At 41.6% G+C, this 10,606-nt stretch overlaps 1 non-coding gene across 1 annotated transcript; it reads left to right on the forward strand.

Moving 5' to 3' along the window:
* Positions 1 to 279: 279 nt before the first annotated feature.
* Positions 280 to 387, forward strand: LOC148577895 (small nucleolar RNA R71). Its single transcript, XR_015902829.1, has one exon. It is a non-coding gene; the product is annotated as a small nucleolar RNA R71 (small nucleolar RNA).
* The last annotated feature ends 10,219 nt before the right edge of the window (positions 388 to 10,606 follow it).

Below are 10,606 nucleotides of genomic sequence, written 5' to 3' on the forward strand. Positions count from 1 at the left end.
TTGTTGATTTAACTGTATTTGTTTCAGTAGATTGGTCATTTCACATATACTCTATGTAAGAGCAGAAGTCTCAGTGCTAGAGGAAACTTCTGCAACAGCTTTGGAGTGGCTGCTTCTGTGCCTGTGGTTCCTGGTAGACTCAGCTAAGTCGCTGATCAGTTGCCATGCTTCATCTGCGGTCTTGTACTTTTTCAGAGAACCATTACTAGCACCATCTAGTGTAGTTTTATCCCGAGGCTTCATGCCTTAAGTGAAGTAGCTGATTAACACTAGCCTGTCAATCATGTGATGGGGGCATACGTCTAGAAGGTTCTTAAAGCACTCCCAATACTCATAGAGGGTTTCTGATTCACCTTGAACAATGCACGAGATCTCTTTTCTCAGTCTATTTGTAACTTCAGCTGGAAAGTATTTTTCCAGAAATTCTCTTCTGAGCGTATCCCAGTTGGTAACAGTCGTTTCAGGTTGGGAGTAGTACCACTTCCTTGCCTTTCCCTCAAGAGAAAACGGGAAGGCGGTTAACGGAATAGAAGTTTCATTCATACCATGACGCCTAACAGTAGAACAGGCTGTCCGGAAATCCCTTAGGTGCTTAATGGGCTCCTGAGCAGGTAAGCCATGAAACTTGGGCATCAAGTTGATTAGTGCAGTCTTCAGTTTAAAATCTACAGCCAGAGTTGGATGATGCACTTGATACGACTGCATTGTAAAATCTGGGGCTCCAGCTTCCTGGAGAGTAATCCTCCTTGGTGCTGCCATTCTATCTGCACATGAATTAACTGAATCAGTAGTAAAGGAGCTGGTTTCGCTCTCGGATTGCGGTTCAGATTCGCCCTCAGATGAGACTGGTGAATTGATAATAATCACTTCACCACCCTCAGAGGCTAACCGACATCGAGCTCACCTAATACGTGAAATAGTTCTTTCAATTTCAGGATCAAATGCGGTTAAGCTCGTATCAGGCAGTGAACGCGTCATTCAATGAAAGAAACATATAGCTCATAGTAAAAATAAAAAAGAAATAAAATATGCAAATAAAAATAAAAATAAAAATATGTACACTAATTAATAATTTAGCACACAATTGCAACTCCCCGGCAGCGGCGCCAAAAACTGACGAGCGGCAGAAGTTAGACTAATTGAGAGATTATAATATAATAGAATAGCGTTGCGAGTATAGCTCTTAACCAGCAAAAATCCACCTCATCAATTTAGAAAGCTTGTCACAAAAAGTTAAAATAAAAATACTGGGATTATGAGTCCCAGGTCGTATCCCAACGAGTTGCGAGAAAGGATGCTATTTTATTAATTAGGAATTTCCAAGAGAGTTTGAGTTTGGATAACGAGTAATTAAATAATTGTAAATTAAAGCAATAAAAAACTAAGAATGATTATTAATATTCTAGATAAAAATCCTTGACTGGGGGAATGATTAATTGGAAGTTCTATCCTTGTTGGGGTCTCTTAAGTGTAGTATTAAAAAGGTTGTTGTTTTCACTTAGTTAACCCTTACTAAATAAAGAAAAGTCAAGTGATTGAGCTAACTCTTATTCGCAAATCCTAATCCTCTCCCTTGGGAAGGTCTAGCGTTAGTAAATACAGAACTAGCCAACAACTTCCAGTTTAATCAGCACTTAAGCCTTCCAACTCAAGTGTCTCTTTTTAATCAACCCCCATATCAAGTATGGAGTCTACTCCATTGACATGAATATAATTCTCATAAAAATATAAGAAGAAAACATGATAATTTAAATAAAATAGGAATTCAAAATTAATTAAAAGTAAAAGTAATCCTTTGCATTAAGAATTCATGAAAATAATCCACTTACTACTTTAAACAAGAATTAAGAATATGGAATAAATAAAAGAGTAAGTAAGAAAACAAACTAGAATAGTATCTTCAACGGAGGTAATAACTCTTCAATATCCAAAAGCAAAAGCAATAAACTGGGAATGTAAAGAGAACCTAGAGGGAAAGTAATCCTCTCTAAATTCAGATCTAAAAACTTAAAAATTATCCTAATGAGAATGTATCAATGTGTGTAAAAGGTGTGTTGAGTCTCTGCTTGTTCCCTAGCTTTATTCAATGTTTCTGGGCTGAAGATTGGGTCAAAACGCGGCCCAAAATTGCCCCAGCATTTTCTGTTATTTCTGCAGATCGCGCAGGTCACGCGTACGCGTCAGTCACGCGTGCGCGTCATTCAACAATTTTCCTTGCCACGTGTACGCGTCATTCACGCGTTCACGTCATTTGTGCAGACTCCAATCCACGCATACGCATCAGGCATGCGCACGCGTCGCTACGATTTTCTCCATTCCAGACGCTCGCGTGAGCCATGCATGCGCGTCGGTGTTCGCTGGTCATCTCCTTAGTTTCTTGTGTTCCTTCCATTTTTGCAAGCTTTCTCTCCATTCTCTAAGCCATTTCTACCCTATAAAGTGTGAAACACTTAACACACGAACGGCATCGAATGGTATAAAGGAGAATTAAAATATACTAACTAAAGATCTCTAGAAAGCAAGTTTTCAACCATAGAACAATACTAGGAAGTAATTATAAAATCATGCAATTAGTATGAATAAGTGGGTGAAGACTTGATGAAACCACTCAATTAAACACAAGATAAACCATAAAATAGTGGTTTATCAGCTACCGCGCGGCTAATCATCTGTCGGTTCTCACTAGCGTCGGAATAGGACCCTTATCCTTTTGCACACTGTCACTGCACCCAACATTCGTGAGTTTGAAGCTCGTCACAGTCATCCCTTCCCATATCCTACTCGGAATACCACAGACAAGGTTTAGACTTTTTGGATCCCAGGAATGCTGCCAATTGGTTCTAACCTTTACCACGAAGGTTCTAATCTCACAGACTTGGTCCGTAGATCAGAGACCCAGGAGATACGCACACAAGCTGTCGCCCAATGACTTCGTTGAACTTAGATAGAATGGGAGTGGTTGTCAGGCACGTGTTCATAGAATTGAGAATAATGATGAGTGTCACGGATCATCAGGTTCTCTATATTGAAGTACGAATGAGTATCTTAGAATAGAATCAAGCGTGATTGAATAGAAAAAAGTAGTAATCGCATTAATCCATTGAAACACAGCAGAGCTCCTCACCCCCACCTATGGGTTTAGAGACTCATGCCGTAGAAGATATAATATGAGTGTAAAATGTCATAAGGTGCTAAATGAATCTCTAAAAGTAGTTTTTATATTAAACTAGTAACTTAGGTTTATAGAAAATGAGTAACTAAGTGCAGATAGTGCAAAAATCCACTTCTAGGACCCACTTGGTGCATGTCTGGGCTGAGCTTTCAAGCTTTCACGTGCATATGCCCAAGGTTGGAGTTAAACGCCACCCTAGGTTCCAAAATGGGCGTTTAACGCCAAGAATTATGCCAGTTCTGGCATTTTACGCCAGAAAGTTTTAGGCTGTCTTTTAATGCCAGTTTGGGCCATCAATTGGACTTCTGTAGCTCCAGAAAATCTACTTCGAGTGTAGGAGGGTCATAATCCAATAGCATCTGCAGTCCTTTTTCAGCCTCTGGATCAGATTTTTGCTCAGGTCCCTCAATTTCAACCAGAGAATACCTAAAATTACAGAAAGACACACACACTCATAGTAAAGTCCAGAAATGTGTTTTTTGAATAAAAACTAATAAAAATATAATAAAAAGTAACTAAAAGATACTAAAAACTATGTAAAAATAATGCCAAAAAGGGTATAAATTATTCGCTCATCACGCAGGCATCATTTTAGAGAGTGATCAGGGAACCCAAATCGAGCTCTCGTTAAAGTTCGAGTTCCCCGCCTCAAATAACCAAGTCAAATACGAGGCCGTACTGGCTGGTCTGAAGCTGGCTAGGGAAGTAGGAGCTCGGAAGCTTACCATTTTCAGTGATTCACAGGTAGTCACCTTACAAATAGAAGGGAGCTACCAGGATAAGGATCCCATCATAAAGAAATACCTAGACAAAACCAGATAATAGATCGGACATTTTAGGGGATGTGAGGTCCGACATATACCTCAGGAACAAAATGCCCGAGCTGATGCTCTGTCAAAACTAGCCAGCACCAAACCAGGGGGCAATAAAAGAAGCCTCATCCAAGAAACACTGCAAAATCCATCAATCTTAGAGGAAGAGAAAATCCTGACCATATCAGGACGGGATCAAGGATGGACGACTCCCATAATGAACTACCTAAAGTCTGACACACTCCACACAGACAAAAAGGAGGCAAAAAGGCTAGTACGAGAAGCACAGTAGTACACTATAGTGGACGACATCCTATATAGGAGAGGGATCTCAACACCTCTCCTAAAATGTGTCCCGACCTCTGCTACAAGGGACGTCCTAGAAGAAGTCTACGAAGGCATGTGTGGCAACCACCTTAGGGCAAGAGCTCTTGGCAAAAAGGTACTCCGAGCTGGTTTTTACTGGCCCACCATGCCAGAAGCATGTCCATCTGCGTTACTTCACCTTGGCCATTTGCAAAATGGGGGCTCGACCACCTCGGACCCTTCCCCTAGGGATCAGGGCAAGTTAAGTTCCTCATTGTAGGAATAGATTACTTCACAAAATGGATTAAAGCAGAGCCATTGGCCATGGCCACCGCCTAAAGAAGTCGAAAATTTCTATAGAGAAACATTATCGCAAGGTTTGGGGTTCCTCACTCCATCACCACAGATAATGGCACCCAGTTTACCGACACGGGTTTTAGGAACTTGGTAGCTGACCTGAAAATAAAGCACCAATTCACCTCTGTAGAACACCCACAGGCCAACGGATAGGCAGAAGCCACCAAAAAAGTCATATTGGCCGGGTTAAAGCAGAGGATACAGGACGTAAAGGGAGCTTGGGCTGAAGAGCTCCCATAAGTACTATGGGCATATCAAACAACACCACATTCCACCACTGGAGAATCACCCTTTCGACTTGCTTATGGAATAGAGGCAATGATTCCCGTGGAAATGGAAGAAGGATCTCCTAGAATGATCTTCTACAAAAAAGATAGCAACTCCTAAGCTCAAAGGGAAGAGCTCGACCTACTTTCATAAGTCCGAAAAAGAGCTCGGATTAGCGAAGAAGCCCTAAAGCGTCGAATGGCTCTAAGGTATAGTCAGAAGGTAATCCAGCGAAGCTTCGCCACCAACGATCTCATCTTAATCCGAAATGATATCGAAGCAGGTCGGTCAGGAGAAGGGAAGCTAGTAGCTAACTGGAGAGGGCCATACCGAGTTACAGAAGTACTGGGAAAAGGCTACTATAAGGTGTCCGACCTTGAAGGGCGAGAGCTACCAAGGTCATGGCATTCCTGTAACCTAAGAAGGTACTATAGCTAGAAAATAGTAAAGGTCCTAGGTCAAGGCACACTCTTTTTCCTAAAAAGGTTTTTTAATGAGGCGCCAGACCGAGATCTAAAAAAAAAAAAAAACTGCCCGACCTAAAAGGGTAAGCACTCATATGTACATACTTTTATTTATATTTTTATCTCATTATTATTTGAATGGAAGTTATCAATTCCCTAAAAAGTTTCCTACCAAGACGCATTAATCTAAGCTCATAAAACACAAAAATTCATCGTCCGATTACGAAGAGGTCGGCAAGGTGAAGCGATTGAAGCAAGTTAATGCAAGAAGTTATAAAAAGTAACCCTTAAAAAGTGACCTGACGAGGTCTAACTAAAAATGGAATTACTAAAAATAACTTAAGAAGGCCCGACAGAGAAGTTGGACCAATGAAAGGATGACTAAAAAGGGACAAAAACATCTCGCAAAGGCCAAAGAAAGGTTAAAAAACTAGGGCCCGAAGTGCTCAGCTAAAAAGGTACAAAGTCCTAAAAGGGATCGTACTTAAAGCAAGAGCACCAAAATAGAGTTAAAACGTCATCCAAACAAATTATAAAGAAAAGTTTCCCCTTCGGAACACTACCTTAAAAGTTGTTGGAATATGACTAAAAGCTCGGGCGACAAAGCTACATAGGTCGACATCAGCTAAGAAGATGCGCGACCCAAAGAAACAAGTACGACTTTGAGAAAAGAACAAGTAAAGAGCCAAAAAGGTTGAAAAACGACTTAAGGCTCAAAAGTGCTTAGCTAAAAGGGTACAACTTCGTTCAAAGAAAGCACGATCTCAAAACAGGGCTACAAAAGTCATTCGAACAAACTAAAAAGGTTCTATGTAAAGAACACTAAAAAGTTGTCGGACAAGTTACTAAAAGCCCGGACACCAAGCCGCAAGGATAACTTCGCCAAAGCAGAAGGTTGACAACACAAACTCAAAGCAAGGCATGATCCAAAAGGCAAGGGTAGGAAAAAGAGGTCGGATTAGGAAGTACCTAACCACTATAAAATCCGCAAGGGTTGCAAAAGTAAACCTCCAAATGCTAAAGGTCTGATAGACGTATTAGCAAAATGCATCCTTTAAATTAAAGCATTAAAGACTCAAAGGCTGCCTAAAGGGCAACCCAAGAGTTTAAAGTGTTTTGCTTTTTAAAATAAAAGTTGCTAAGAAGCAACCAAATGTCAAAGTCAGCCACAGAAACTTACAAAAAAAAACCAAACAAGTTCAAAAGTCCACAAGTCGGACTACACCAAATACAAAGACAAAGACATAATAAGGAATCATTAAGGATCTGAAGTCGCATCATTAGTGGCATCCCTAGGAGAAGGAGGCAGGGTAAGGATTGGGGTAGCATTGACAACTCCATCTGGCCCATTCAAAATCTCCACGTCCGGCTCGGGCTCAGGAGGGACCACCTCACCAGAAGGAGTCGAAGTGGCTGACGCTACAGAAACCTTGGCCGGTGGCACAGGGGGAGGACCCTCATCATCATCATCTGGAGCAGGCACAATTTTGCCATCCTCCACCATATTATCCATGCTGAATAAGGAGAGATCGGCCTCGGGAGCAAGAACTCAGACCTGAGCCTTTAGGATCTTAAACATGTCAGTCATACTACTCACCATATGTCCCTGAAGCTCGGCATAATCATCTTGGGCAGATTGAAGCCTCTCCTTAGTTTCTAACAGCTCACCGTAGGTCCGAGTATAGCTCTTCTTATACTATTTATCAGTTTCCTCGGCTAAGTTAGCAGTTGCCTCTGCCACTGTAGCACGATCCTTCTCCTTTTTCACATTAATCTCCAACTTGGCCTCCCTAGCGTCGAGCTCGTCCTTCAGACCTTTAATTCTCTCATACTCAGATTTGACATCCTCCATAAAGGCTTTGGTCGCATAAACCGGGGAGTCCCAGAAAACTCGAGATAAGGCCGCACCAAGGTTGGCCATCCGAATACTATTACTTGTAATAAAGTCGAGATGGTGAAGGATCGACACATCATCCAAAGGAACCTTACCATAAGGAGCTATCAATTCTGTGGCAAAACCCACACCATCAAATTCTTTATCATTCAAATCATAAGTCCCAACAGTCTTTTGCTTCTTCGGAGGGGGACCAGCAGCAGAAGGAGAGGAAGCAAGACCAGAGGTCGCCTGACACGGGTCAGATGGAACTATCCGAATGCTCAGGGTCGGGATAATCTTCCTCGAACCCTAGGACTCAGCCATCGGCTTCTTCAGAGGCAACTGTGCCGAAGACCTCTCCCCCAAAGTCTTGACATATTTTGGGCGGCCACCGCTTTCTTGGCCTTCCGAAAAGACTTCATAGAATCCGAATATTTCACCATCTCTGAAAAGAAGCCAGGAGTTACACAGTAGAAAAAAGGACAAAAGCCATGAGTAGCAAAAAGAAAACCACTTCTACAAAGAAAGAAGTCAGACACTACTTAGCTCGACATGGAGGAGGGAAGGATCTCCTAGAAATCTCTTTGTATCCAGATGAGGAGGCTCCCCCTAGTGCTCCTCTAAAACACCCACAAAAGCTTGTTCTACCTCACTCAAACTCTCCCAAGGATACTTGACTACCACTATATCCTTTTGCCACCACAAAGGGAAGGTGGGTTCATCATTCTCATCCAAAAAGAAAGGGCGAGTATCCTCAACAGCTCGGACCTTGAAGTAGTAGTTCTTAAAATCTCGAAAGGACTCATCAAACATCAAAAAATCTTTCCTCTCCTGGGTAGCTCGAAAAGAAATCCAAGAAGCTTTCTTCTTGGCCACCCCAGGTTTTGCCAACACAAAAAAGTAAAGAAAAAGGGATATGGTAGGTTGGACACCCAGTTCTTGACACAACAGCTGAAAAATCTTTATAAAACCCCAAGAATTTGGATGAAGCTAAGAAGGGGCCACATTACAGGTCCACAAGAGGTCCGTCTCGAAAACAGTAAAAGGAAAGGTAATACCTAGCTGGCTGAAGAAATAGTCATTGGCATAGAAGAAAGGACGTTCTCCCCGAGTTAAGGGAAGGAAACTAACCCTCTCTTCAGGATCAGGAGACACCAACTCGTAATTCTTCTCATCCTCCCTATTACTACACACCCTATGGAACCTCCTAAGCCTCTCACAGTACTCGGGATCGGCCACAGTCACACACATCAGGATGCAGAAAAAGAAATGACGCAAAAAACACTCGCCCTAGCCCGCTCAAACAAAAGAAACTATGAAGAGGCAAACAGAAATCCAAACAGCAACACTTCTTCACAAAGATAGCAAAACAAAAAACACAACTTTGAAGGGATCAGGGACATGCAATCTTTCCAGAAAGCCTCAACCTTTTTAAAGAAAACTCAACAAAGATCAAAACTTTGTGCGGAAGAGAAAAGCATGCAAACAGTAAAGCACAAAAGAAAGACGACTATTAAAAACAAAAGAAGAGTACCAACCTGTGATGAAGAAAGAGTGAGCGTGATGAGCAAAACCACACTAATGAGCGCCTCGAAAAGGAAAGTAGGAAGCTTGGGGCAAGAAATCAGAGGAGCAAGAGCCAAAGAAGAGAAATTCTTTCAAGTCTGAGACAAAGGAAACAAGATAAAAGCAAAGAAAAGGAAAAACAAGGTTTAAACCCTTTTTTTTCGAAATCAAAAGCGAGGGAATGAAACGGTAGAAAAGAATTAAAAAATTAAAGAGGCTCTTTAAAGCGGTCGCACGTTTCTAGGGAAACGCTCTCGGAAATCACGCCGCACTTAAAGAAGCTAAAAAATGATTCGCATTTAAGCAGAATAAATGCCAGACTCGCGTGGAAAGGAGCTACTCAAAACTAATGCTTGAGCATGACTTCCTCTAGGGGTCGAAGTTTAAAAACACGACCTCAAGGAAAGATCGAAGCTCAAGCAGGGGCACTGTTCATACCCTTGGTCGAGCTATGCGATCCGGGTTGGACGAAGACCAGAACGACCGACCTCTTACAAGGCTGGCTCGTCACCGACCTCTTCCTAAAGAGCTCAGCCAAATCACCATGCAGGCCCAAAGTAGGCCCAAAGCAAAGGATCACTGCTCACCAAAAGGCGGTGGACTATAAGATAACAAACTTATCTCAAGGTAGGTCACTCCCCACTACTATAAATACGCTGGAGCACCCAGGTATAACACACTCTCTGATTTTACACAAAAAACATGCCTAAAGCCCGTGATAACTTAAGCATCGGAGTCTCTTGCAGGTACCACCACCCTCTAGTGATCAAGGATAAGCAGCATCTCAAGATTTAGCAAGTCGGACCCAGCAGCTCCAATCACTCCCGAAGATCTCATTCGAGATCGACCTTCAGTTTCAGGTAACCCACGGAACACCAACCATTCTGAGTTTTAATGGATAGTGAGATGCCAAAATTATTCAGAAGGAAAAAGCTACTAAGTCCTGCTCATCTAATTGTAACTAAGCTTCAATGGAAACTTTGAAATTTATTGTATCTTAATTTTCTTTTCTATCCTACTGTTTTTTTAGTTGCTTGGGAAAAACAACAATTTAAGCTTGGTGTTGTGATGAGCGAATATTTTATATGCTTTTTGGCATCATTTTCATATAGTTTTTAATATGTTTTGTTTAGTTTGTATTAAGGTTTTATAGGTTTTAGTGTTAAATTCACATTTTTGGATTCTACTTTGAGTTGTGTGTTTTTGTACAATTTCAGGTAATTTCTGGCTGAAATTGTGGAGTTGGAGCAAAATTCTGATTTAGAAACAGAGAAAGCACAACAGATGCTGTTTGGATCTGACCTCCTTACATTTGGAAGAGCTTTTCTGGAGCTACAGAAGTCAAATTGAGTGTTCTTAATGGCTATGGAATGCTGATTTCCAGAGCATTCCATATATATATATATAACAGTCCATACTTTGCTTCAGATTAGAAGGCTTAAAACAGGCATCTAACGCCAGCCTCCTGCCCCCTTTCAGGCGTCCAGCGCCCAAGGAGTAGAGACCAGCATCCAAAAGCCCAAAGCGGACCCCTTAGCCAGCATTCAACACCCTAGAGGCCTCATAGCACATGGATCTCATCAAAGCTCAGCCCAAACACTCACCAAGTGGGCCCCAGAAGTGGGTTTTATCACTAAAAAGATTGTTTTACCCTTACTAGTCATTAGTTTAGTATTTATAGTAGAAGATTACACCTTGCTAAGGATCTTCGGCCACTTTACACATTATATTTGAGTTTTACATTATATTTTTCTTTTAGTATGAGTTTCTAAACCTCCTAGCTTCA

This window comes from Arachis ipaensis, chromosome B1 (assembly GCF_059453495.1).
Source record: "Arachis ipaensis isolate K30076 ecotype BB chromosome B1, ASM5945349v1, whole genome shotgun sequence".
NCBI classification, from domain to species: domain Eukaryota; kingdom Viridiplantae; phylum Streptophyta; class Magnoliopsida; order Fabales; family Fabaceae; genus Arachis; species Arachis ipaensis.